The 6,000-nt window shown below is 43.3% G+C and overlaps 1 protein-coding gene across 5 annotated transcripts in view; it reads left to right on the top strand.

Moving 5' to 3' along the window:
- BRPF3 (bromodomain and PHD finger containing 3) overlaps window positions 1-6,000 on the top strand; it is a 48,815-nt gene that overhangs the window by 15,893 nt on the left and 26,922 nt on the right. The gene's annotated exons all lie outside the window — the stretch shown is intronic.

The following is a 6,000-nucleotide window of genomic DNA, read 5'->3' on the forward strand; positions in this document are numbered from 1 at the left end:
CTTCCCCGTGGAGGATTCCGCAGGGGGAGGTGGTCTTACGGCAGGGGGCCCTGATTCACCCAGAGCCTCAGTGGCTTCAGCTGACCGTTTGGCTCTTGAACGGCGGCTTCTAAGGGGGGCTCATCTGTCTTCCGGGGTCATTCGCACCATCGAGGCGGCCCGTCGTCCCTCAACGACCCGCATTTATAACTCCACCTGGGCAGCGTTCGTCCGCTGGTGCTCCCCCAAGGGCATCTCTCCCGTCAGAGCCACCATCCCCAACGTCTTGGATTTCCTTCAGAAGGGCCTGGAGGACGGGCTCTCGCAAAACACCTTGCGTCGCCAAGTGGCGGCTCTGTCCTCGGTCTTGGGGGGGGCGGGATCTTCTTCTCTTTCCCAGTCTCCTCTGGTCAAGCTGTTCCTCAAGGGGGCGGCAAATCTCAGGCCTCCCCCCGTTCATAGATTCCCCACGTGGGATCTTCCGCTTGTCCTCAAGGCATTAACAGGAGCCCCGTTTGAACCTCTCCGCTCGGTGCACTTGCGCTTCTTATCACTGAAGGTGGTCTTCCTGGTGGCCATCACTTCCGCCCGGCGTATATCCGAGCTGGGCGCCCTGTCTTGTAAGGACGACCTCTGTCATTTTCACCAGGACAGAGTGGTCCTTCGCCTTGACCCGGCATTCGTCCCCAAGGTGAATAACCCCTTTCACAGGGCTCAGGAGATCGTCCTGCCTGACTTCTGCCCGAGTCCGTCCACTGACAGGGAGCATCTTTGGCATCGTCTGGATGTCCGCCGTGCCTTGCGGATCTACCTCCGGCGGACCAAGGATTTCCGCAAGTCGGAGGCCTTGTTTGTCTCCTTCCTACCTGGAGCTCTGGGTTCGAGGGTGTCCTCGGCTACCATCGGCCGTTGGCTGCGTCAGGCCATCTCGGAGGCCTACGTGGCCTCAGGGCGGCCGGTTCCGTCAGGCGTCACGGCGCACTCTACAAGGAGCGCGGCAACCTCGGCAGCGTGGGCCACGAGGGCCCCGTTTGAAGACATCTGCCGGGCGGCTACCTGGGCCTCTCCAACCTCGTTCATCCGGCATTATCGTCTGGATGCTTTCGCGTCAGCGGACGCGTCTTTCGGTCGTAGGGTCCTACAGGGGGTGGCAGCTGAAGCTCCCCTTGGTTCCTAGAGTTCCTGTTCTCCCTCCCTGGGACTTTAGCTTGGGTATGTCCCACGTGTGACCATTCCCTCCTCCCATTCTGGAAAAAGGACGTTGGTCTTACCTGAACGTCTATTTTCTGATGGGAGGAGGGAATGGTCACAACCCGCCCTGAGTTCTGTCTGTTGGGGCCAAGGGGAGGGCCCGGGGGGTGTTTCCCGGGGTTTGTTGTGTTGTTTCTTGTTTTTCAGTTGTACCGTTCATGTTCGAGAATCTGGGCTAGCAATGGACAGGCACCGGTATTTATAGATTTCCTCTCAGCCTTGGACCAATCAGGCTGTGATAAAACCCACGTGTGACCATTCCCTCCTCCCATCAGAAAATAGACGTTCAGGTAAGACCAACGTCCTTTCTATTTGATTACTGGACCAAGTTCAGCCATTGGTGAAAGACAAATTGAGAAATCTGAGTGTAGTCCAGTGACAGTGAATCTACAACCCTAATGAGACAGGCCATGACATTTTGACTGACACACTACCATTCACCAACTCCCAACAACTATTCTTGGAAGCACACGTCATTCTCACAAGATTTTTGGAGGTTGGGGAGACTGCACAAGAATGTGGTGTGAAGCTACTTCAAGAACAAAGGCCTTGTGCAATCTGGAGATACTTTGGGTAGGCCTGCCAATAGAAAGAGAACACTGCCTGAAGGTAAGCGGTGTGCCGCAGATCTGGAGATCACATGATTGGACTGTATTTTTCAAAAATAAATACGGGTAGTCCTTGACTTACAGCAGTTCATTTAGTGACCGTTCAAAGACATGCAACACTAAAAAAGGTGACTTATGACAGTTTTTCACACTTACAACTATTGTAGCATCCTCTAGGTTAAGTGATCAAAATTCAGATGCTTGGAAAATATATTTATGACAATTGCCGTGTCCGGGATCATGTGATTAACTTAACAACTGTGGCAAGAAAGATCATAAAAATAAAATATCAAAATTACTTAACAACTGTCTCACTTAGGAATAGCCATTTTGGGTTCAATTGTGACCTTAAGTCGAGGAATATCTGTATGTAAAGAATTGAAGGTTTTTTTGTTCAGTGAGAGAGGGGAAAGGCTTTTAAGAAGATATTGAACAGCCATTTGTTTGGAGTGGTATAGAAGTTGGACTAGAAGACGTCCAAGGTCCCTTCCAACTCTGCTATTCCGTTGTTTTATGAATTTTTGACATCCTGAGGCCAAAAGATTGGCCATCTCTGGTACAGTCTGAAATTTCAGTTCATAGATAACGTTTACCACGAGGGAGAAGATAAGAGAAGACAGAATGCTGTTAAAGAAGACTTTCTCTTATTGAATTTAACCCTTGATGACAACAAACAGGCAGTTTTTGTGGGCACCATATTTTTCGAAGTATAAGACGCACCTTCCCTCTCCCCCCCGTAAAAGAGCGTGGAAATGGTGCGTCTTATACCCTGAATGCAGCAATTTTTGGTCTTTGAAAAACAGGCTGTTTTTTTGCAAACATGGAGGCGTTCTTCCCTTCCTCCAGCCCCCAGAAGCACTCTGCAGGCTTCAGTAGGCTCATTTTCTGCCCATTTTTTGCAAACACGGGTGTTTTTGCCTTTTCCCAGCCCTGCTGGGAAAAACATTTTTTCTTACTTACCTCTTCGAAATCTTGGTGCATCTTATACGCCGGTGCATCTTATAGTCTGAAAAAATATGATATGGGATAAAAGTAACTTCTTTTCTCCATTCCCTAGTTTAGCTACCTTAAATTCCATTGTGGTTCTCATACAATATTAACTGGTGATTTAATGATGTGGCTACATTGTTTGTAACATTTCACATTCTCCTCTAGCTTTTTAATAATAATATTAATGTTTTCATTGTGGAATATTTTCAATGTTCTTTTACGGGTTTTGGTTTTTTTTGTATACTGCAGAGAGTTGTGGCTTGTGATACAGTCATATAAATAAAATGGACAGTTGGATGCAAAGACAGACAGACAGACAGACAGGACTCTAGCTTCTGAGAGTAAACTAATCCAGCTCAGTGCTGCCATCTGCTGAGATAGTAGAATCCTAAAGTAGAACATTAATTTCCAACATAATCTTTTGGAAATGGAGTTTCCCCTTTTGTGGATGGAGGTGGTAAAATGTGGAAATCACATCATATTTAGATATTTCCAAATCAATTCTGATACTTTTAGCTTACAGGAGAAATTTTTATATGCCATAGAACAGTGATGGCGAACCTTTTGGGCACTGAGTGCCCAAACTGGAACGCACATGCATCTGTGTGCATGAACGCGTGCTGGAGTGCTGGAAACCTGAACACCAGCTGACCGGTGCGCTTGCAGGTACCGCCCAACTGGTCTTTGGGTTTCCGGCACACACATGCACACTGCCCAGCTGGTCTTCATGTGCACCGGAGCACTGGAAACGCAAAGAACAGCTGGCCAGTGCACGCATGCCTGCTTTTTGGGCAGTTTTGACCATTTTTCAAGCCATTTTTGGCCTGTTTTTATGGCTGTTTTATGGTAATCTTTTGGTCCAAAAACGGCCTGAAAAAATAGCCTGAAAATGGACCTATTTTGGGGCGTTTTTCAGCACTCCGATGCCCGCAAAGACCAGCTAACCATATGCCTCAGAAACCAGAAGAGCCACTGGTGGCACATATGCCATAGGTTCGCCATCACGGCTATAGAGTATCAGTGGAGGATACTTTCTATATGTTTATTAAATGGAAGTAAAATGACAATATTAAATAGAAGTCAATATTGTGAGATTTGATCTTGCTTGATTTAAAACAGCAGAAAGTTTCCCAGTTGAAAAATTTCTAGAAAATCTGTATTACGGATGGTGTCCCATGGTAATTTTCTGCTTAAACAAGCAATGTACCGGTATGTGTAACTGCTGCTTAAGCAGGATTCAAAAGTTCCTAAAAAGGATATCTGCCAATATATGCAAAAAGCTCATTTTTATAATAGTATGTACCTTGTACACAATAAAGTGGTAGTTGATGCTTTCTTTGTTTTTCAGGGTGCTGTGTATGCTGAACATTTTCTATTTAGTCTAGCTAAATTATCTTCTGATTATATGTGGTTACAAAAATGAAAAACTTGGATTCCATAGACATTCTGGCAATCCTTCTTCCATTGGAAGATAGTTACATTAAGTTCAGAAGTAAAAACAAAATATTTGTTTTCTACTAATAGTAATAGCTTGTTATGAACTGATTTTTTAAAAACCCAATATAATACTTATTGAAGTAGAAAAAACAATCCTGTGCACCTGTATTCACAAATTTGTCTTGGCAATTAATTTCTAAAGGTTTTTCTACTTCTAATGGTTTTGCAGCTTTAGAAAGCTCATTTATTTAAATTAAATTGTCACTGAATAATGATTACACCTTTCAAAATAATAAGCTTGGGAGCCAGGATTTGCTTTTTGTGCAAAACCAAACTGTAGACCAATCTACATTAGATTTTTGTTTTAACAGGAGCCTTATCTGACAATAGCTGTTTGGCACTATTTTATTTCATAGTGTCTACTGTGCTTCAAACATTGCAGTCAAACTTCGATTAGATTCTAGTCAAAAAGTATAATTCCTAATTTTCATATTTTGTTTTGATCAAAAGGTTTTGCTCAAATTTAATACTAAGTTTTCTTTTTGTTACAAGGAGTCATCTTAGTGAGCTTCAAGCTCTTCAACTTCTCAATTGGAAGGAGTTTGAAAACATTTGCTTATGCTTTAGATTAAATGTAGGTTGTGGTGATGTTGGAACCTAGACAGACTGGTTTTGTGTAATATAAATATACAAGCCACAGCAAGTCTGATTTGCTGTCTGGTTAGGAAAGGAGGTATTTGGAAACCATCCAGTTGAAGTTAATACGATAATACAATAGCAGAGTTGGAAGGGACCTTGGAGGTCTTCTAGTCCAACTCCCTGTCTAGGCAGGAAACCCTATACCATTTCAGACAAATGGCTATCCAACATCTTTTTAAAGACTTCCAGTGTTGGGGCATTTACAAGTTCTGGAGGCAAGCTGTTCCACTGATTAATTGTTCTAGCTGTCAGGAAATTTCTCCTCAGTTCTACGTTGCTTCTCTCCTTGATTAGTTTCCACCCATTGCTTCTTGTTCAACCCTCAGGTGCCTTGGAAAATAGTTTGACTCTCTTTGTGGCAACCCTTGAGATATTGGAACACTGCTATCATGTCTCCCCTAGTCCTTCTTTTCATTAAACTAGACATACCCACTTCCTGCAACCGTTCTTCATATGTTTTAGTCTCCAGTCCCCTAATCATCTTCGTTGCTCTTCTCTGCACTCTTTCTAGGGTCTCCACATCTTTTCTACATTGTGGTGACCAAAACCGAATGCAGTATTCCAAGTGTGGCCTTACCAAGTTAGCTGTAACATTCAATGTTGCCTAGAATAGGTACCATCATTATAACTATGGATATGTATCTTAAACAACTAGCCTCAGGAATCATGATTTGAAGATTAGATGTTTTAATCCAGCCATGGTTGGTATTAATGACTTTTTAGGTTAAAATATTTGGTATAGCAAAGAACCTCAGTTTCTAATGTCTAAATGATAGCCATACCCATTTGAATATTATGACTGCTCCTATAGTTTAGTCATTCTCATTTATTTATAAAAAGAATTCACATGCGTTAAAATCATACTTTGGTTTGCTTGGCTTTGATACAGACTGTTATGTGAATCTTGTCACTGTGGGGAATCGCTAACCATTAAATAATATTGATAATCTTGCAATATTTCTTGTGAGAATAAATATTAATAATTTTGGTTCCCATGACTTCGTGAAAATCCTGCAGGGCTCTGAAGATCTAGTTT

Source organism: Thamnophis sirtalis, unplaced genomic scaffold (genome assembly GCF_051295495.1).
Source record: "Thamnophis sirtalis isolate CommonGarterSnake01/CBP01778 unplaced genomic scaffold, rThaSir2_p1.2 scaffold_7, whole genome shotgun sequence".
In the NCBI taxonomy this organism is placed as follows: domain Eukaryota; kingdom Metazoa; phylum Chordata; class Lepidosauria; order Squamata; family Natricidae; genus Thamnophis; species Thamnophis sirtalis.